The sequence below is a fragment of the Maniola jurtina genome, chromosome 23, assembly GCF_905333055.1.
Source record: "Maniola jurtina chromosome 23, ilManJurt1.1, whole genome shotgun sequence".
NCBI classification, from domain to species: Eukaryota; Metazoa; Arthropoda; class Insecta; order Lepidoptera; family Nymphalidae; genus Maniola; species Maniola jurtina.
This window is the reverse complement of record NC_060051.1, coordinates 7,824,261-7,847,038: the sequence shown is the minus strand read 5'-3', so window position 1 is coordinate 7,847,038 and position 22,778 is coordinate 7,824,261. Positions and strand designations below refer to the sequence as shown.

At 37.3% G+C, this 22,778-nt stretch overlaps 1 protein-coding gene and 6 non-coding genes across 7 annotated transcripts in view; 2 read left to right on the top strand and 5 right to left on the bottom strand.

Annotated features, from left to right (window-relative positions):
- Positions 1 to 22,778, top strand: part of LOC123877398 — a 757,955-nt gene that overhangs the window by 15,063 nt on the left and 720,114 nt on the right. The gene's annotated exons all lie outside the window — the stretch shown is intronic.
- On the top strand, positions 14,754 to 14,824 carry Trnag-gcc. Its single transcript has one exon. It is a non-coding gene; the product is annotated as a tRNA-Gly (tRNA).
- Positions 15,184 to 15,254, bottom strand: Trnag-gcc. Its single transcript has one exon. It is a non-coding gene; the product is annotated as a tRNA-Gly (tRNA).
- Positions 15,335 to 15,406, bottom strand: Trnag-gcc. Its single transcript has one exon. It is a non-coding gene; the product is annotated as a tRNA-Gly (tRNA).
- Trnag-gcc lies at positions 15,485 to 15,555 on the bottom strand. The gene has a single exon. It is a non-coding gene; the product is annotated as a tRNA-Gly (tRNA).
- Trnag-gcc lies at positions 15,636 to 15,706 on the bottom strand. Its single transcript has one exon. It is a non-coding gene; the product is annotated as a tRNA-Gly (tRNA).
- On the bottom strand, positions 15,787 to 15,857 carry Trnag-gcc. Its single transcript has one exon. It is a non-coding gene; the product is annotated as a tRNA-Gly (tRNA).

Here is a 22,778-nt window from a genome sequence, read left to right as displayed (position 1 = left end):
TTTTTGTATCTATTATTTCGAACTGTTACACCAAAAGAGATAAAAGCTGGGAACGAATATTTTCATACGAAACAGTGATTTTTGTGTACACTGACACAATCTGTCGGGGAAAATAGACGTAGACGACCGAAACCATCAAATTCGAAACGGGGCAAGTGTGAATCGATTCAGGGAATATGCGGGTTCTTTATTTAATTGATAAATCCAGATAAAAATATTTTTATTGTAATAAACTATTGCAAAAAATAGCCTATCCCCGTCCCTGCTCTGCGATGCAAGATACTAAATTTCGGTAAAATCGGCTAACCAGATGGGCCATAAAAAGCTAGCACACACTTTCGCATTTATAATAATTAGTATGGACTGTAAAAACAAGTGTGATCGAACGAAATAAATGAGTGTATATCACTCATTTGACATACTGACAAAACAAAATTCAAAAAAATTCAAAATTCAAAATATTTTTATTCAATTAAACTTTTACAAGTGCTTGGCACGGCATATTATTGTAAATTGAATACTTGAAAAGATCAACCGCCGAGTTTCTTGCTGGTTCTTCTCGGTAGGGACGGCATTCCGAACCAGTGGTAGATTATTGTGACGAATCAAAAGCACTTGTAAAAATTTAATTGAATAAAAATATTTAGATTTTTTTGAAAACAAATGTATGCAGTGTATTCAAACTAAATAAATAAACTTGTCTTGATTACTTATATTTCATTTTTATGTACTATCTAAAACTTTTAATACGGAATCCTAAAAACCATAACACAAGGGTATCCGTTTCACTAGTTTTTAATATCACTATGTCAATATAAAACATGTTGACATGTTTCTTTTTACGCGCGAACAAAGAGTAGGCAATTTATCGCCAAATGTAAACCTAAGTAGATAATTTACGACCTTGTTGAAAAAAGGGTTAGAGGAAAAAGGGAGACAGGGACGTAGTGGGACATAAAGATGTACCTGCGAGTTGTTATAAAAACAGAATTTTTGTGATACTGCGTTATTTACGCTTTTCTTTTTACCCGACTGCAGCAAAGCCAAAAAGAAGGGTTATGGTTTTAGTAGTCTTTGACAGGTAGGTAGGTATTATAGCACAAGTACAGGAATAAATCTGAAAACCGCGAATAAAAAAAAAATTAAAATGTGTTTTAATTTTCAAAGTAAGATAACTATACCAAGTGGGGTATCATATGAAAGGGCTTTACCTGTGCATCCTAATACAGATTTTTATTTATTTTTATGTATGATAGTTTTTGATTTATCGTGCAAAATGTTGGGAAAAATACCCGAGTACGGAACCCTCAGTGCGCGAGTCTGACTCGCATTTGGCCGGTTTTTTTTGACTTGATTCTAGTTACGCCCCTGATCTCCAGTTAAGAAACGGCACAAACTTTAGGGCCGCTAAAGATAGAGTCGCAAATGGCGTTTGTTATTCACCACGTGTACATTGCACGCGAATAATAGCTCATTCACACAGGCTGCGTAAGCGTTGCGTAAGCGTAGACGTAGCGCGTACCATTGAGTTCTAATGTATGGAACTGTATGAAACATGGCACACCGATTGCGTAAAGCGTGGACGTATGCGTAACCCGGTGTGTTAGGAGTTTCCGCGCGTCACTACGCACGTGTCACGTGTACGTGCTTGGTGTGAATCGGCCTTTAGGGTTGTTAAAGATAGAGTCGCAAATGGCGTTTGTTATTCACCGCGTGTACATTTCACGCGAATAAAATGTAATAAGCTACACAAATCGGGGGTGCCTTGCTGCTTAGCGGAAAAACGCGAAATGGACTGTAAGGTTTAAGTGTAAGGTCTCAAATGTTTATAATAATTGTGCAGAAGCCGCCGGGTGTTTTGTGAATACGTTAGCGGACAAGGGTTGTCACTTTTGTTATTTTTTACCCGACTGCGGCAAAGCCAAAAGAAGGGGTTATGATTTTAGCAGTCTATGTATGTATGTTTGTATCCAGATTCTGTGTGTTCCACCGTAGCGCCTAAACTACTGGGCCGATTTTGATAGGCTACATTTTATACGAAAAAATATATCTAACGGATGTTACATGAAAAAAGTGGGGGTCTCCGAAAATTTTTCTTTGCTATCGTATCGAGTGGGATGTCAAATGAAAGAGAAGAAAATTTTGAGTTCATAAATATAAATGTACTACAACATTGAAATATACCAAGTGACAGAAAAACAATTTTACTATAATAATTAAGCGTTTATTAAGACGATCGCAGTCGGGTTTTAGTTTTCAACTTTATCTTGTTATAGTTTAAACATAGTGCTTAGTACATGAAGTAATTGTTAATAAATAAATAATAATTTTTTATTTTTTTATTTTAATTATTTAATCGTAATCAACAGCGTTCACAAAATATTATTACAATCTTAACCTAGGTTTTACATAAGGCCACGAGAGATTACTTAAAATTAAATATTACTTGAAAAACAATAATAATTTAAACTAGGGGGGGATACTCGTAATTCAAAAAGGGAGCTCGGGCTCTTTTGTGAGGAAATCTCAAAAATGGAGTCTACCGGCGATCCAAGAGTTACCTTGGACAAAAAAATTGTTTGGCCATCTAAAGGGGCATCTTGGGTACTGGACCTCGATGAGGTTATAGATTTTTTTAAAGTTTCGAATTTAGATTTAAGTTTATTTTTTAAGAATTCATCGTTAATTATTATACACTTTTTGAATTTTCCTCAAAAAGAGCTCAAGCCCCTATACCGCATGACCCTAAGGTCTCCACGCCAAAAAGTACACCGTATGCTTGAAGCTTCCATCGAAGTTTTTACGCGTCTCTTGGAACAGAATAAATTATTATTATTTTAGTAACACATAATACATATGTTGTTTAGGGTAAAATTAACTGAAAACTAACTACACAGTACATAGTAATAAATTTTACAAAAGTAATTTTATCCGAAATAATAATAGCTTTAAAATTATTTACTATTATATTTACTACTATTATATTTACTGTTATATTATATTTATTATTATTATAATATTTTGAATTTTGACTAACCACACATGCAAAGTGCCAACCCTAAATACGCACCCTATTCAGCTAGCAGGGGGTAGAGAGCAAACACACCCCGTAGCATGCAATATTTATTGCAGCCACCATAGCTACTGAACCAGGGGCGAGAGATTATGAAAATGCAGATGCTGATCCCAAATTTATTTGGCCATAAATTATGTTGCTTGAAATATTGGCTTAGATTTTCTTGGGCACTAAATTTATGAATTTTCACATTACACTAGTATGTTGCTGCGACTTCATCCACAAGGGTTTAAGGCTTTTTAAGAGACCGCTAGGATATGGAACGCCCTTCCAGCATCAGTTTTGCCCTCAAGTCAAGAGTACCTTCAAATCAAGAGTGAATATGGATCTTCTAGGCAAGCACGCTTCAGTTTAGGCTACATCCTCACTTGCCAGCAGGTCTGATTACACCCAAGCACTAGTCTATTAATTTAAAAAAAGTTTCCTTAGCATGCTACCTAGCGCTTCCTGTATAAAAATGTCCTTTGGTTCTCATTTGAATATTAATCAATCAAACTTAAATCTAGATAAGTTTTAGGAATAAATAACTGTGTCTGTAGTTTGGAATATTTCCGTACAAATGTTTGGTTTAAAAGTTACACGGGCTATGATATTTGTGTGTGTAGTTAAGTCAGTGAAACTTTGAAACTATTGAACATTTAATCCATACCAATATTATAAATGCGAATGTGTCTGTCTTTCTGTCTGTCTGCTACCTTTTCACGGCCTAACAGTTTAACCGATTCTGACGAAATTTGGTACAGGGTTAGCTTATATCCCGGGGACGGACATAGGCTACTTTTTATCTCGGAAAATCAAAGAGTTCCTACGGGATTCCTAAAGACCCATCCGCTTAACCGATTTGTATGAAAGGTACCGAGGTAGCTTGCGTCCCTGTAATTGACATAGGCAACTTATTATCCGGGTAAATCAAATAGTTCCCACGGGATCTTAAAAACCTAAATCCACGCGGACGAAGTCGCGGGCATCCTCTAGTTTTCTATAAGTAAGCTAATTAATTCCAAAACAAAATTTCAAGTTTGTTTGGTTAATATTAAACTGAGATCTAAACTACGCTGGATAGGTAAGTTCATACAATTGAGTAAACCTAAGTATCTGGAGTGTTATAATATCTCTGCTGGTTTATAAGAGTGATCACCACTGGGCCAGACACTTGTGTGCTGTTATCAAAGTCATAATATCTCGCATTATGTCAGTTATAAAGAAGCTTTACTTTTTTCAAGTAACGGTAGCTCTCGGCTCTCGAAAGCACTTAAAAGAGCTTTGTAAAAAAAGACGCAATGTCGTGCAGGCAAACAGGCAACTGAGTATAAGGGAAAAAAATAAGATAAAAGTTAACTTCGATGTTAACTTACTAGTGCACGCGATTTTGTCCGTCCAATTCCAAAATCCTTGGGCAGCTTTTGAAACGAAATTAAGGTCTGATTTTTGATCTCTAGTATTATTAGCAAAAGCGAACGAAAAATTAGTAAAATAAACCTTAATAACTCAAAATTAAAAAAACCCCCGACCGAAAAACCTCTATAAGAAAACCAGAAAAGAGCTGATAACTTTCGAACGGCTGCACCGATTTTTTTTGATTATTGCTAAGAACATCCTCGAGCAAGCAAGCCATCTTTCAAACAAAAAAAAATCTAAATTAAAATGGTTCATTAGTTTAGGAGCTACGATGCCAATTTGTTTGAAAAGTGGCTTGATCGAAAGTGTTCTTAGCTATAATCCAAGAAAATCGGTTCAGCCGTTTGAAAGTTATCAGCTCTTTTCTAGTTACTGTAACCTTCACTTGTCAGGGGTGTTATAAATTTTTAATTTACACTTGTTTACAAATATGTAGTATGTACGTATTTTATAATTTAGAAAAAAAAGTAGCTTTTATTTCAATTATTTTTCGTTTTCGTATTTTTGTTTGTCATGTCCATTTCATGTTCGACAATGTTGGATTTTTCTTAACAAAGTGGTATCATGGTTACATTGGCTATAACACATAATATCATATAGCCAACTCTAGTAACAAGTTTGAAATAACAAGGGAACAAAATTAACATTATAATTTAGTACACAGTTAACAAGTCTACTAAAAGCATAGACTTTCCATAGTAGGGTAGACTGCCACACAAAATTAAAAATATAAGCTAAACCATCACAGCTCTATTACTTACTAGCTGAAACCCGCGACTTCGTTCGCGTGGATGTAGCTTTTTTAAAATTCCCGTGGGAACTCTTTGATTTTCCGGGATAAAAAGTAGCCTATGTGCTAATCCAGGGTATAATCTATCTCCATTCTAAATTTCAGCCCAATCCGTCCAGTAGTTTTTGCGTGAAGGAGTAACAAACATACACACTCACACACACACACACATACAAACTTTCTCCTTTATAATATTAGTGTGATGTTTTCTTTAAGAATTAAGATATATAAGCAGAAAATGAGAAGGCTCGTTAAATAAGCCATTAGGCAACAAGACGGGAAGTTAATCTTCACTGGGAGATGTGTATTTTACATTTTTAATCGTATTTTTGACACGTCTCTCGTGTCGCTAAATAATGTATTTCGTCCATTAAAATATCTGATTTGGGAAGCGCAGGGGCTTCTAAATATAACGTTATGTTAACTGTTACTAGTGATGTGATATGAAGTGCGGGATGACATTAAAATACATGAGTAAAAGGTAAAATCTAGAGCCTCGATAGCTCAACGGTTGAGGAGCGGACTGGATTCCGAAAGGTCGGCGGTTCAAACCCCACCCGTTGCACTATTGTCGTGCCCACTCCTGGCACAAGCTTTACGCTTAGTTTGAGGGGAAAGAGGAGTATTAGTCAGGATTAGCATGGCTAATATTTAAAAAAAAAACTTATCTAAGTTATATTAATTGAAGATGGCAAAAAACGGTGTGATTGTACAAAGTAAAATTTTACTGGAGGAGCAAAAAACTGATTTAAAGCTTTTGAAGCTTCATCGTAATTACAGCATTCTGATCAAAATTACGAACTTTGGACTCAATTTAAGTACAGTTTTAGGCCGTGACACTGGGAAATGAGTTCAGATTTATGTTCAGTGGGTCAAAAACGTCCGGATTGAAAAAAAAATTGATCAGAAGTGTAATCGTACCGTTTTGTTTGTCGGCTCCTCAATTATTACGATCAATTAATTAGAATCTTAATATTGTCTAACAATAATTTGATTGCACAAATAGTTTAAAAAGTTTAGCCATCCATTTTCGTTTCGTTTGATTTAAAAATATTCATACAAATGCACACAAATTATTATACACGAGTATTACGTAGTAAATGTCATTATCATTGTTTATCTAAAATCTCATAAGTGTTAATCTTCTTTTTAACCCCCGACCCAAAAAGAGAGGTGTTATAACTTTGACGTGTGTATCTGTGTATCTGTCTGTGGCATCGTAGCGCCTAAACGAATGAACCAATTTTAATTTAGTTTTTTTTGTTTGAAAGGTGGCTTGATCGAGAGTGTTCTTAGCTATCATCTAAGAAAATCTGTTCAGCCGTTTGAAAGTTATCAGCTTTTTTCTAGTTGCTGTAACCTTCACTTGTCGGGGGTGTTATAAATTTTTAATTTACACTTGTTTTATTTATGATTCCATCAGTAGCCTTTGTGATTTGATTCTAACATTTTTTTTACATTGACAAAGTCATCCCGGAAAAAAATAAGGATATCCCGAAAACTACGTCGTTTGACAACACTATCTCGGCCAGCTGATGTTTATTTGTGGGAATATTTTCGGTTGAAACTTGGTAATGTTTTTTTGTGTCGGTTTTAGTGTCAGTAGCATGGCTCGGTTTGTGTAACGTTTGTTTTGAAGTGATACCTTGTCTCTGTGTGGAAACTGAGCTCGACAGTGTCTAGTAACCATTTATTATTCATCACTAGCCGATGCCCGCGACTTCGTTCGCGTGCATATAGGTTTTTTAAAATTCCCGTGGGAACTCTTTGATTTTCCGGGATAAAAGTAGCCTATGTGCTAATCCAGGGTATTATCTATCTCTATTCCGAATTTCAGCCAAATCCGTCCAGTGGTTTTTGCGTGAAGGAGTAACAAACATACACACACACACACACATACAAACTTTCTCCTTTATAATATTAGTGTGAAGTGTGATCATCATCATCATTATTATTATCAACCGATAGACGCCCACAGCTGTGCATAGGTCTCTTGTTAAGACTTCCACGGTTTTACGCTGCCTGAATCCAGCGGCTCCCAATGACTCGGCCTATTCACCTTGGGGGGTCTTCCAATGGTGCGAGGTCGACCTTGGGATCCCAGCGTGTATGGGTATTTCGAATTATCGCCTCGCAACCCGATGATCTATGTCGGTTACTCTGGGTCTCCTACGGATCTCCTTATTTCTGACTAGCTCTGCCCGCGACTTCGTTCGCGTGGAATAGCTCTCAGCGCGCTTTATATAGCCACGGACGCTCAGGCGCGAGGCGTGTAGTACGTACTCTGTACGTTAAAAATGTTCGCCGTGATTCTTTAAATTGACATAACTTTTTTATTTATGTACCGATTGACATGAAATAAACACTAAATGTTAAGTGAAGCTTACTACAATATATTAATGAAAACCGTATCTAAATCGAATAAGCCGTTTCTGATATTAGCGTGCACAAACACACAGACAAAAAAAAATTAATTACAATTTCGGGTTCAGCATCGATAAAATAACAACCCCTGCTACTTTTTTTATATATTTCCATTGTACAGACACCACTTTTCTACAATTTTATTATATGTATGATGATGGATGATTATGATAAACAAGAGGATGCCCGCGACTTCGTCCGCGTGGATTTAGGTTTTTAAAGATCCCGTAGGAACTGTTTGATTTTCCGGGATAAAATGCCTTTGTCAATTAAAAGAACGCAAGCTACCTCGGTACCTTTCATGCAAATCGGTTAAGCGGAAGGGTTTTAGGAATCCCGTGGGAACTCTTTGATCTTCCGGGATAAAAAGTAGCCTATGTCCGTCCCCGAGTATAAGTTAACCCTGTACCAAATTTCGTCAGAATCGGTCAAACTGTTGGGCCGTGAAAAGGTAGCAGACAGACAGACAGATAGACAGACAGACAGACAGACACACTTTCGCATTTATAATATTATATAGTAAATATAGTAATAGTATGGATTAGTATGCCAAAATATGTGCCTGTCTAATTTATGCCTACCCTGACTTCAAACCCTGTGCAAGTCACTGTTATATGCTCATATTAAATTACACCCCAGTTAAGCTGGGCGGATCAGCTAAGTGAAGATAACTCTACTTTAATATCGAATGCTTAACCATTATCCAAAGGAATTTGTTGATTTACTTACTTTTTTATCTATATTACTCAGAAATGGTCACTCAGTAAACTTATATCTACCTATATGTACACTATCTTTTATTGAAGTTAGAAATGACGGAACGAGCTTATTTTTATCTTTTAGTCATAGACTAAAGAAAAAGATAGACCTATCAAAACGCCATTTTGTGAAACCATGCAAAATGCATGAAATGACATATTCACGTAACATGCGTGTTGTTACAAATTAGCGCTTCAGAGGAGACAGAACGACGAATCGATTTGATTTTATTCAATGACAAATTCCCAGTTACCACTCCTGATTAGTTACTACGCGGCATTATAACGGAACACTTAATTGATTGAGTGGTAACTAGACACGGCCGAAAGTCGAAACTCGAAACGTACCATCGACAAAAGTTAAAGAAAAGAGAATGCCAGAAAATCTATGGGCGTTTGACCCATTTATTAAAAGTCGTTCACAAGCATACCGTATGTAAATTGTTACTGCCGGGAATCGAACCCGGGACCTCCCACTCGTAGATCTCAGTGCTCATCACTGCGACAGCGGATCGTCAAAAAATTTAATAATTTATGTGAATAAATCTCATGATCTTTGCTAAATTAGATCTATCAGTTTTTCGCACACAAGAATAAATTCATGGTTCTGTTCTATTTAAGACGATTAAAACGGTATTTTATGCTTGTCTGGTGTCTTCAGCAGATGCGCAGAATTGTCTTCACTTAGACTGTACGTACATAAACAGTTATGTTCGCAATTGCTCCGTCTAACTATTCCTTTAGTCTGTGCTCTAAGTTAATATAACGCACGTCAAACATTATCTAAAAATAAATAATGCTTAAGTTATACTAAAATTTTATTGACAAAGAATGTCTATGTTAAGTGTTAAGTGACTCATAAATGTTAACATTTTATCTTTTTAAAATGCTTTGTTATGTAGGTTTGTTCCAAGCGATATATCTTCATTTTTATCAAATATCAATATCTAGTATCTTAAGAGGTCGTTCAAAAACTGCTTTGGGTACCTAACTATGTACTACTACTTCGGTACTGTAATGTTCTCAAAGGTGTGTGAAGTCTGCCAATCCACTCTTGATCTGCTTGGTGGAAAATAATGACCGTATACCTTTTTTATTCTGAAAGGAGTTCCGTTCTCAGTAGTGGGCTGGCGATGGGTTGATCATGTCGATGATAAATATTAGTATGGATAGCAGATAATATTATGAGATACTAGCAACCCGCCCCGGCTTTGCACGGATTTCAAAAATAAGACAACAGTTTCGATGGAAGCACTCAATCAGCTTGATTTCTTTTGAGATCTTGAATAATTTTCGTCATTATTCAATAAATTAACGCAAAATAATATTAAGGTATACGTATTATAACGTCTAAACCTTCCTCTTGGATCACTCTATCTATTGTTAAAAACCGCAATAAAATCCGTTGCGTAGTTTAAAAGGTCTAAGCGTATGTCTGTACGCTTAGACCTTTTAAATCTTTTAAACTACGCAGTACGGTGAAGGAAAATATCGTGAGGAAACCTGCATGCCTGAGAGTTCTGCATGTTCTCAAAGGTATGTGAAGTCTGCCAATCCGCATTGGGCCTGCGTGGCAGACTACGGCCTAACCCTTCTCATTCTGAGAGGAGACCCGTACTCAGTAGTGGGGCGGAAATGGGTCGATCATGATGAAGCGTACAGAGGGACAGACGGCGGGAAGCGACTTTGTTTCAATATGTACTACTAGAGGATGCCCGCGGCTTCACCCGCGTGGAGTTCGTTTTTTTTTGAATCCCGTAGGAACTCTTCAATTTTCCAGGATAAAAAGTAGCCTATGTCCTTCCCCGGGATGTATCCCAAGTCTGTACTAAATTTCATTAAAATCGGTTCAGTGGTTGGCCCGTGAAAACGTAGCAGACAGACAGGCAGACAGACAGACAGAAAGACAGACAGACAGACACACTTTCGCATTTATAATATTAGTATGGATTGTAGAGAAGTTCAGTGACTCAACTATTTTTCCCCTTACCATCGAAACAATTACAACTTGTAAACTATTGGTTTTTGTAGACACGCGAGCTATCTACTTCACTTTGTCATCTTGACACGTGAAACTACTTGACGGCAGACACCTGTCAAGTGTCAGTTACTTTGACATGTGTCAAATAAAACGGTGGCGGCTTGACAGTTCCGGCTTTTTATTGTGTTTGCGGTTATTTATTGTTTGTGAAATAAATTTCGTCTTTTAGATTTTTGTTATTTTTAGGATTCCATACCCGAAGGGCGCCAACGGGACCCTATTACTAAACCTGTGCTGTCCGTCCGTCTGTCCGCTCGTCTGTCCGTCCGTCTGTCCGTCCGTCTATTTATCAGCAAGCTGTATCTCATGAACCGTTATAGGTAAAGGGTTGAAATTTTCACAGAGCGTTTATTTCTATTGCGGCTGTAACAAAAAGTAATAAAAAACCAAGATATTGAATTTCAAAATGGCCGCCATGCAAAAAATAAAATTGGAAGGTAGGTAGGTATATACCTATTACCTAGTGTTACAACTTGGACGAGCGATGGTACGGAATCCTTCGTGTGTAAATCCAACTCGCACTTGACGGTTATTTTATATAGCTGACCCGCCCCGGGTTCACTAGAGTGAAAAATTAGTGTGGCAGAATTTCTAAAAATTCTGAAACACTTTTGACCGAATGCCCAAATAACAGTTTACATGGTGTAACCAAGGGTGTAACTTGAAAAATGGCGGCCTTTCTTACTAACTTACATCCCGCTAAGTCCCCTTAGGGATGGAATTTTCAAAAATTCTTTCGTAGTGAGCGCCCACGTTACACCAAATTAGAAAGAAAGAAAAGTTTCTGACATACCCTTTTTACCCTCGCTGTTACCTGTGAGTTGATAGAGCAGTCAGTCAGTCAGGACGAGACCTTATATATTAGAAGATAGGTATACGTAGATTTATACATTTTATCTACTAGACTACCAAAGAAGCCATTATGTCGATTTTAAGTGGTTTAAAAATGTAATAGAAGCTAAAGAATTCTCTTTCATTCGACAACCGCCTTGAATAACTGCAAAGTGTCCCAGTGAAGTAGCACAATTTAGCAAACGTACAGTTCAGAAACGGTCGTAGTTACACCGCGAGTGACTGTTGATAAAAATATGATCATTTTGACATTGTTTTTGAAAATTTGTACGTTTGTAAATCTTTGAGCCCGAAAAAGCTTTGAAAGTTTAAATGAAAAACCACAGATATACATAAATTTAAGAAATAATGAAAATCTGTATGTTCGAATTAATCACATTCCTTAACTAAAGTGTTAGTGTGATGGTGGTAAATAAAAAAAAATTTTTTAGAGCGTGTCTACAAATTTCAATGAGTTTGTTTGGTTAGATCTGCCTGTGTCTGTCTATTTATCTTTCTGTCTGTCTGTTACCTTTTCACGGCCCTGCCGCTTAGTCGATTGCACGATTTTTGGTGCAAAGAATTATCAACTCTCTATGATTTTTCGAGGGTTATTCTAATAAAAGTTTTAATCAAGCACTACTCAGCTTTTAATTAAAAATAATCAAACTTTTTAGCGTAGCTAGCGTATTCGTATTTCTTAGGCGCTACCAATTCTGGCGATATAAAATTGCAATTCCAATGTTGCATTGCGGAACTGTACGGTAGCTAAGCAGTGGCACAAAGAGTTACCCAACATACACAGATGGAGCAATTTATTTACCGTTTGAAATGTTCACAAGTTTTAAGTAATAAGCTCCGCTTACGTTTTATATTAGTTTTCTGGCTTCCCACTTTATGAATACGAATTGAGTCAACTTTACTCGAAATACGCCGAGTTTAAGATGAAATGTGCACATACGGGTGGGTATTTGCGGGCGGGCTGCCGCGTTTCTTTAGATTCATTTTCTTAGGCGCGACGCACACCGCAAACTGGATTGGAGGCGAGGCGTAGCGTCTTTCTTAATAACAAATCAAACTAGCCTTTATTTAATTTGTCATAAAAGCGCCTATACACGACTCGTCTAGACGCGCACAGGTGCGCTTTCTCCTATTTGAGTATCCTCCGTGTTTTGTTATCAGTATGCCAACCAAGATGAAGTTGAGTAAGAAAGACTCGGCTCCTTTACAATGATACTCGGCTCCCTCTGTAATGATTATTTTATTATACACAAACATAATATCAACTGGCTTACAAATAGTACAGATTGGAAGTTCATTGTTAAATTATTTTAATCATTCACTACTTTATATATTCTTCGTTATATTCTCTTCATTACTCTATGTTACCATAGAGAAACTTTTAGTAATTAAACAGCCGTAAATTGTACAAAAGAAAATTCCATCCGCTTTAACGCATTTAATGAGTTATATTGCTAGAAGCTATAAAAAAATATGCTATTATATTATAGGAGCTATACAAATATGTGTAGTTCCTAGCAGGAACACTTGATCATCACTCGTCTTGTTCGTACGAAGCTCCTATGATATCAATGATAACGCATTTTTTTACAGATATCCATCCGTATATTTACATCTCAGTTAATGCAATATTATTATTCGCTGTAATGCTCATTTTCATAAACTTAGGTAAATAAGTATATACCTCCATGAAAGCAATGTAAAATTACTAAGAACTAGCTGATGCCCGCGACTTCACCCGCGTGGATTTAGGTTTTTCGAAATCCCGTGGGAACTCTTTGATTTTTCGCGATAAAAAGTAGCCTATGTGCTAATCCAGGATATTATCTATCTCCATTCCAAATTTCAGCCAAATCCGTCTAGTAGTTTTTGCGTGAAGGAGTAACAAACATACACACACACACACACACACACACACACACACACATACACACACACACACACATACACACACACACATACACACACACACACACACATACACACACACACACATACACACACACACACATACAAACTTTCGCCTTTATAATATTAGTGTGATGTAATAATGTAAGTAAGTATGTAAGTACGTAATTAAAGTATACCTAGTTTATAGTGTACAGTTGTACACTAACAACAGTGTAACACTAGTAACAGTAGTGGTGTTGGGATTTGTGTGGTGCTGCGTGGTGGTGGTGCGTGTGGCTTGCTTGGTGGCTGGCTTTTCCTGCATGTTTATCAGTGGGAGGGCGGGCGGTGCATGTCGCATGCTGCATGTTGCACCAAACCGATTTCTTTGGTTTGGCGGATTATAGCAAATTAAGCTTTTGGTTCCTTGCTTATTACAAACTATGTACCTTCATTACTTGAGAAATTAAGTAATTTAATAAAAACACCATTTCATTTGATTGCAACAATGCATTTTGTAAGAGCAACGCATTTTATTTAAAAATGTAATCCTGTGGGAATTCGGAAAGGAATAAAATCTGTATCGCCGCAATTTGTATGTATTATCTGGTGTTCAAAGGCGTAAAATGACGGCTTAATATGAGTATCGGCGTACAAATTATAAGTCTGGTGAATTATATACCCGGGGTAATAACAGGAGGGCAGGTAAAAAGGTAAGGGTCTATTCAGACCGGCCACAACAACACTGCAGCGATAGAAATGTCGCCAGGCAATTCAAAATATTATCTTTTCCGATGTTGGTCATATAATGGATTAATAAAACACGTGTAAATTAAAAATTTATAACACCCCCGACAAATGAAGGTTACAGTAACCAGAAAAGAGCTGATAATTTTCAAATTTCGATTTTCTTGGATTATAGCTAAGAACACTCTCGATCAAGCCACCTTTCGAACAAAAAAAAAAAACTAAATTAAAATCGGTTCATTAGCTTAGGAGCTACGATGCCACAGACAGATACACAGATACACACGTCAAACTTATAACACCCCTCTTTTTGGGTTGGGGGTTAAAAATCCCGTGGTAATAAAAAGTAAACTAAGCCCTTCTTCGGGATACAGGCTATCTCTGTACCAAATTTCGTCAAAATCAGTTACACGGATGGGCTGTGAAAAGTTAGCAGACAGACAGACAGAAAGATACACTTTCGTATTTATAATATCAGTATAGATTTGAAAATAAATCTTTGTTAATTAATAAAAATACGTTTTTACATTTGACATGCAAAATAATTAACAACATATGAGATTTTTTTTTAAAAATGAAATCCTGTTCGAATTTGAAAAGGAATAAAATTTATACCTAAGCACACACGAACATACACAATGTAGGTACTTACTCAACTATGGAAAAATTCCATTTCAAGCATCTCAGTTATAGGTATGACGTGAAATATTGCTGACTTTACTTTCTATTTGTATTAATTTAGTAAAATGTTACAATAATTTGTATGTATGTGTGTAAGCATCGGTGGTTCAGTGGTAGAATGCTCGCCTGCCACGCGGGCGGCCCGGGTTCGATTCCCGGCCGATGCAAACTCTTTTTTTCGGCTAGTGCAACTAATTTTTGGTTTGACTTTGCCTGTTTTTGGTCACAACTCTCAACCAGATGCTACACTGTATTTGAATGATCCACTGTTTACCAAATTAAAAAAATCTAAAATAGTAACTCTTCCGTCTCATATTATGGTCCGTCTGTGACTCTACCACTGTTTCGGAATGTAGTTTCTACTGAGAAGAGCTTGCAAGAAACACAGCTCTCTTGTAAATCGACAATTTTATTGTTGTATTCAATTTTATTGCTTGTGATAGAACTGGTAAATTATGTACAGTAAGACCAATAGCCGGTTAATTAAATACGCTAAAAATATATAAATTTGTAATAAAAAAGGGTTTGCATCGGCCGGGAACCGAACCCGGGCCGCCCGCGTGGCAGGCGAGCATTCTACCACTGAACCACCGATGCTTATGATAGAAATGGTAAATTATATACAGTAACAGTTAATTAAATACGCTAAAAAATATAAATTTGAAGTAAAAAGGGCTTGACTCGGCCGGGAATCGAACCCGGGCCGCCCGCGTGGCAGGCGAGCATTCTACCACTGAACCACCGATGCTTATGATAGAAATGGTAAATTATATACAGTAACAGTTAATTAAATACGCTAAAAATATAAATTTGAAGTAAAAAGGGCTTGCATCGGCCGGGAATCGAACCCGGGCCGCCCGCGTGGCAGGCGAGCATTCTACCACTGAACCACCGATGCTTATGATAGAAATGGTAAATTATATACAGTAACAGTTAATTAAGTACGCTAAAAAATATAAATTTGAAGTAAAAAGGGCTTGCATCGGCCGGGAATCGAACCCGGGCCGCCCGCGTGGCAGGCGAGCATTCTACCACTGAACCACCGATGCTTATGATAGAAATGGTAAATTATATACAGTAACAGTTAATTAAATACGCAAAAAAATATAAATTTGAAGTAAAAAGGGCTTGCATCGGCCGGGAATCGAACCCGGGCCGCCCGCGTGGCAGGCGAGCATTCTACCACTGAACCACCGATGCTTATGATAGAATTGGTAAATTAAGTATAGTAACGGTTATTTAAATACATTCTTTTACCTATGAAGAGAAAGGAAAGTCAGAAATTGTTGACGTCAAAGTTGAACGTGACGAACGTGGCCTAGTTGTTACAACGCATATCAGTTTTTTTTTAATCTTTATTTTAGTTAATGACCACGCTGGTTCAGCAACGTTGACCCCTATCGGTAACTGGATGGGGACTTTGGGTATCCACATTTAGCCTTTTCGTCTCCCCCGGTCCTTGTGTTTTACTAAGTTAATTATTAAATTTTTAATACTGTACATTCTAACTAAATACTACCACATACTACCTACCATTTTCATACTCAATCAGCAAAAAAATATATCTTCTAAGCAATCAAACGACTCCTTAGTTATCGAATTGCTTAATTATTTGAAAACCGTTAATAATAATCAATTAATAGGTAGGTACAATGCGTGGGTAGGTACCTATGTATATAATGAATATTGGGTAATTAATTAGAGTAAGTATTAATTGAGTATCCATTTCGGATATTAATCAAGTTTTCATAGGTTTCGAATTAAGTAATCGCTTCACTCAATAAGAGCTCGTTCACACAGGCTGCGTAAGCGTTGCGTAAGCGTAGACGTAGCGCGTACCATTGCGTTGTAATGTATGGAACTGTATGAAACATGGCATACCGCTTGCGTGGCGTAAACGTTCACGTAGACGTAATGCGTGCAGTTATGTCTACGGGTTCACGCGCGTCACAACGCACGTGTCACGTGTACGTGCTGCGTACGCAATCGGTGAGAATCGGCCTTTAGGCTGAGATCTATAGAGCGATATAACGCCCCGTCTCGTTTTAACAGTGTCTGAAATCTGAGCAAAGCAAAGCTCAGGCTCAGAGTAACTCAACTATGTTTGACATTCCAAGCTAAACGTAGATACACTACATACATCTACATATCTATATACATATAATAAAATTGTAGAAAAGTGGTGTCTGTACAATGGAAATATATAAAAAAAAAGTAGCAGGGGTTGTTATTATATCGATGCCGAACCCGAAATTGTAATTAATTTTTTTTTTGTCTGTTTGTCTGTTTGTCTGTGTGTTTGTGCACGCTAATCTCAGAAACGGCTTATTCGATTTAGATACGGTTTTCACTAATATATTGTAGTAAGCTTCACTTAGGATTTAGTGTTTATTTCATGTCAATCGGTTCATAAATAAAAAAGTTATGTCAATTTAAAGAATCACGGCGCCTCGCGCCTGAGCGTCCGTGGCTATATAAAGCGCGAAAAGTCACTATTCCACGCGAACGAAGTCGCGGGCACAGCTAGTCTATGATAAACTTATCTAGGTCGTGATCAAATCAGAAGTAAGGAGATCCGTAGGAGTACCTACCAGAGTAACCGACATAGCTCAACGCATGCATTATATGCATTGTTTTTGATTTATCGTGCAAAATGTCGAAAAAAATACCCGAGTACAGAACTCTCGGTGCACGAGTCTGACTCGCACTTGGCCGGTTTTTCCTTTTTACGGAACTATAAAAAGGCTTATTAAGAAACCATTACACAAACGATTGCGCCTACCACGGGTAACCTATAACCGTAAACAGCTTTTACCTTAATATAGCAATGAAACGCGTTTTATTATCTGGGCTGGATTCTAGAACCGTTTAAAGGCAGACCGAGCTATTTGTCGGATCATAAAATCTAGATATTAAGATGGGTCTAGAATCTATATTCTAGAGTCTAGACTATAGCGTGAAACGTAATGATCATGATATCAGCTGTAGGCTGTATCGTGACATCAGCATGCTGATTCGGTAACTCATCGAACTCAGTGTTCAACGATGAATGATAGTCACTAAGCTCATTTGATATTGTTTTTTTTTTAACCCCCGACCCAAAAAGAGGGGTGTTATAAGTTTGACGTGTGTATCTGTGTTTCTGTGTGTCTGTGTATCTGTCTGTGGCACCGTAGCGCCTAAACTAATGAACCGATTTTAATTGAGTTATTTTTGTTTGAAAGGTGGCTTGATCGAGAGTGTTCTTAGCTATAATCCAAGAAAATCGGTTTAGCTGTTTGAAAGTTATCAGCTCTTTTCTAGTTACTGTATCCTTCACTTGTCGGCGGTGTTATAAATTTTTAATTTACACTTGTTAAGTTTTATTCAGATATACAAGTTAGCCCTTGACTGTAATCTTACCTGGTGGTAAAAGATGATTCAGTCTAAGATAGAAGCGGGCTAACCTGGAAGTGGTCTGATCTGGAGGGAGGCTTCGGCCGTGGCTAGCTACCACCCTATCAGGAAACTCGTGTCATCAAGTGATTTAGCATTCAGGTGCGAAACCGATCAGGGGTATGGGTTTAGCTTACTGAAACTGCCATACACATTCCAAGTTAGCCCGCTTCCATTTTAGACTGCATCATCACTTACCATCAGGTGAGATCGCGCAGAGTAAAAAAAATTAAATGAGTGCCAGTGCTTGTACATAACTTCAAGCTAAAAATATACCACTCCCCAACCCCAATAGGGCTAATGCAACGGCCACGCGTTAGTTGGATTATTACATTTACACAGCCATTCCAGAAGATAATTCTAGAAGAGTTAACCGTGTTGGGGGGGTTGTTTATTCCTATAATAATTCAGCAGTCACTAAACAGTCCGTATTAACATTCAGTGCCCTTAGTACAAGTTGGTACACCTCATAGATTTCGAGTATCGAAACTGTAACGTCAGAGTAAAAATACAACTTACAATCGTTATTTCAAAGTCCTTTATTAGCCCTACCAATTTTTATTATACTAATTCACGTAATTAATAATAATTATCACCATGAATTACATCAATTAGGCATTACACATTCAACAATTGCTAATCAAAAAGTGTATGATATACCTATTTAGAATTAATGGCATTGACTTTGACTTTGACTTGGGGTATTTGCAGTTGATGTACTGACAAATTGATACCCATAGAATCTTAAAACCATGTTATTTAACGATTGTATTACCTTATTCAACCATGTAATATAGCGCTGCACTAGTATTTTTCATAACTTACTGTCTTTGGCTAGTATCTTGACATGATTTCATGAGCATTCCACTTTTATAAGTCAAAACATCCAAGATTTTCTAAACAATTATCTTTATTGCAAATTTGAGTTTGTTTACATAATTATTTAGATTTGATTCGATTGAATTCCGGATCTCTCGAACAGGAGGCCGACATCTTAACCAGAATCGATCACCACATTTTTAGGTCCATTGAACTCCATCTTACTTTCGATACTCGAACTCTATCAACGCTGTCGCGATATGTAAACTCATTTTAAGTGTAAGTACCAAGCACCTACCTTCATATGCGATACGTTATGGGTAGATATGTAGAGTTCTAGTTAAGATAAACTTAACACCGACCGTCTTGAAATTTTTATTATTTTAAGTCTTGTTCTTTAGCCAAATTATTTCCATTCCTCATCATTATCATTATCTCGAATAGGACGTCTTAACCAGGATCCGTCACCACTTTTTAAGCCCATTGTACTCCAACGTTTGAGTCTTTCGATACTCAAACTCTATCAACGTTGTCGAGATATGTCAACTCGTACTAAGTGTAAGTACTGAGCGCCCGCGGAAGGAATGTCTCTGAGTATATCTCTGTGACATCTTGATTTACATTGCATTACCGCCACCAACCACCACCGTGTACATTTGCTTAAAGCTTGCGATGAATATTCGCCTTGCTTTCATATGCGACACGTAATGAACACAACATCACACTAATATTATAAAGGCGAAAAGTTTGTATGTGTGTGTTTGTGTGTGTGTGTGTGTGTGTGTGTGTGTGTGTGTGTGTGTGTATGTTTGTTACTCCTTCACGCAAAAACTACTGGACGGATTTGGCTGAAATTTGGAATGGAGATAGACAATATCCTGGATTAGCACATAGGCTACTTTTATCCCGGAAAATCAAAGAGTTCCCACGGGATTTCAAAAAACCTAAATCCACGCGGGCGAAGTCGCGGGCATCGGCTAGTAATCCATAATATCAGGAAACGAGAAAGTGTCTGTTTGTCTGTCTATTAGCCCATCCGTTCGATTGATTTTGACGGAAATAGCTTAGGTCCCCGGGACAGGCATAAGCTACTTTTTGCCCTGGAAAATCAAACCATTTGGTACAGAGATAGCTTGCAGCCCGGACGCAAATATAGACTACCTCTATCCCGTAAAATCAAATGGTTTCCACGGGATTTTTTGAAACCTAAACCCAGAGTTGGGCAGTTAGTTGGTTTACCTGGGAAATCTGCTCTGGAAGTACCTTTTTTATTTTTTTTGTTTATTAAATTGTTTACAAAAATTGTATACAAGTTTTAATACAAATAAGGTGTAAACATAAACTCGGTTGAGTAACCTAGAAGTTGTGTACAGATTTCATTTAGTTTAATTGGTTACCTAATACTCAAATGAGAGCCAAACTACTTTTATATGGAGCGCGCAACGAATAAACTCCTCTTAAATCTCACAAAGCGCTCCGGACAAGTTCTGTCAAGGACTTTGTCTGTGGTGGCGTTTGTTGGCGCGCGTGTTGTGACTTTTTGGAGTGTTTTTTTGTTAGAAGTGGCCGGTTTTTGTGTCCCGCTGGTGTTTATTGGTAGTGGAACTGACCGAGGAACTGACTGAGAAGCGCTCTAAAGGGGCGCCGCGTGCATGTCGGCGGGCGCCAGCACAGACGAAGTCCATACTTATACATATAGTTTTCCTAACTTGTAAATAACTACACACTTGACATTGGCTAATCAGTGTAAAGCCAGACCAGAGAAGAAAAAAAAAAAAGTTCTGTCAAGTCGTCAACTTAGATAAGTGTGCCGTGCTCCAATTATACAAGCTTTGCGACTCAGGGACTCTCCACACTCGCTGCTTATACTCCAGCAACGCGCTATGTATGTGTCTAACCTTGACTGTTTTTAACCCCCGACCCAAAAAGAGGGGTGTTATAAGTTTGACGTGTGTATCTGTGTATCTGTCTGTGGCACCGTAGCGCCTAAACTAATGACCGATTTTAATTTAGTTTTTTTGTTTGAAAGGTGGCTTGATCAAGAGTGTTCTTAGCTATAATCCAAGAAAATCGGTTCAGCCGTTTGATAGTTATCAGCTCTTTTCTAGTTATTACTGTAACCTTCACTTGTCGGGGGTGTTTTAAATTTTTTATTTACACTTGTAGCTAATCGCCTTTTTCTGTAACTTATACAGCTTGAAGAATTTTTCGACAGTATGTTATTTGTAACAAAACCGGCCAAGTGCGAGTCAGACTCGCGCACTGAGGGTTCCATATTCGGGTAATTTTCCGACATTTTGCACGATAAATCAAAAACTATTATGCTTAAAAATAAATAAAAATCTGTTTTAGAATGTACAGGTAAAGCCCTTTCATATGATACCCCACTTGTTATAGTAATTATCTCATACTTTGAAAATTTAAACACATTTTTTTTTTAATGATGTAACCACAATTTCACGTTTTTCGGAGCTTCCGCCGAGTTTCTTACTGACTCTCTTCGTTCTCGGCAATGAACGCATTCCAAACCAGTGGCAGATGCGTTTGACGATTCAAAAGCACCTACTTGAATCAGCTATTTTGGCCCTACATAATTGCGAGTGACTTAGGCCGAGAATATCATGACAAGAAAGGGAATTAGATACAATTTGCACAATCACCAGTCGTCACGTCAGTCCTCCACGATTATGCTAAACACTCATAACCGAGTTAAAAGTCGCGCTGTGACGCCATTTTGCGCTGCAAACGTGTTTGACGCCTAATTTCATTATTATATTGCGACAATTGAGTTTCGCGCCGGCGAGTTTTTGGACGCAATTCGATTATATTCTTTCCTGACGGTTTTTAATTTGATTCCCCTTAATGATTCGCCAACGTTTTTGAAATTCCAATTACTAAATTTACAACATGTTTAGCCTTTATTATGTTTATCAGCGAAATAATAACAATACAATTACTGTATTGCATAATTTTATTAAACTCATGCTAAAATATCGCAATCAATACATAGTTAGTATCTACTTACTTAAACTTTTATAATTTCTGTGTCTTCAATTTATATCGGTTTACCACTTCAATAAGACTTTGAACTTTCACTATGATAATAGAATCTACTAAGTAATTTTAGTTTGAAGAAATATAGTAATTGAAGGTTAGGTAAGTACTTCTTAAAACCTATGCTTAACCACCTACTTATTTTACCATAAAATCTTTCATGGGTTTCGATAAAGTATGGATAGATTCAGACAACAGGTAAAAGGCTCAGTGTTTTACACTGAGCCTTTTACCCCCACTATAGTCACTCGTGGTTTCAGGCATTTGATAATATATTACTTTCCCGTTGCTTTAATTCGCCATTTTCATGATATGATTAGGGATATCTCATTTTTACATCGCATTAGAGGGTTGCCGGTGACTTTTATCACATTCACAAAAGGGGGCGAGAAATAAATTATACGTGTTGAGTTTTGAATTAGAATTCCGCACACATCATGTAAACTTTCTTTCAAAGATTACTAATTTAAAGCCTGGTTTCAGTATTTAGGGGAAGTCCGGGAGACTTGCTCAGGTTGGAGAGTTGAACCACCTTTTAAAATTCAACTTAAATTTCGCGCTAATGACACGTCAAGACGATCATTGGTAAAGCGTGGGACGCCAATAACCAGCACGCCGCCATTTTTTACAATGGCCGGTTTGTTTGGCTATCAGGTTCGGAAAGGTGTTTTTGTTACGGCGGAGTAAATTTTATTAATTTATGTATTTTTGAGATTGCGGCCGTGTTTATAGAGTTACGTATTGTGTGTTATTACTATTGTACTGTCTGATTATTGTAGTTTGACATGTGCTAAGTATTTTTTCGCTAAGATT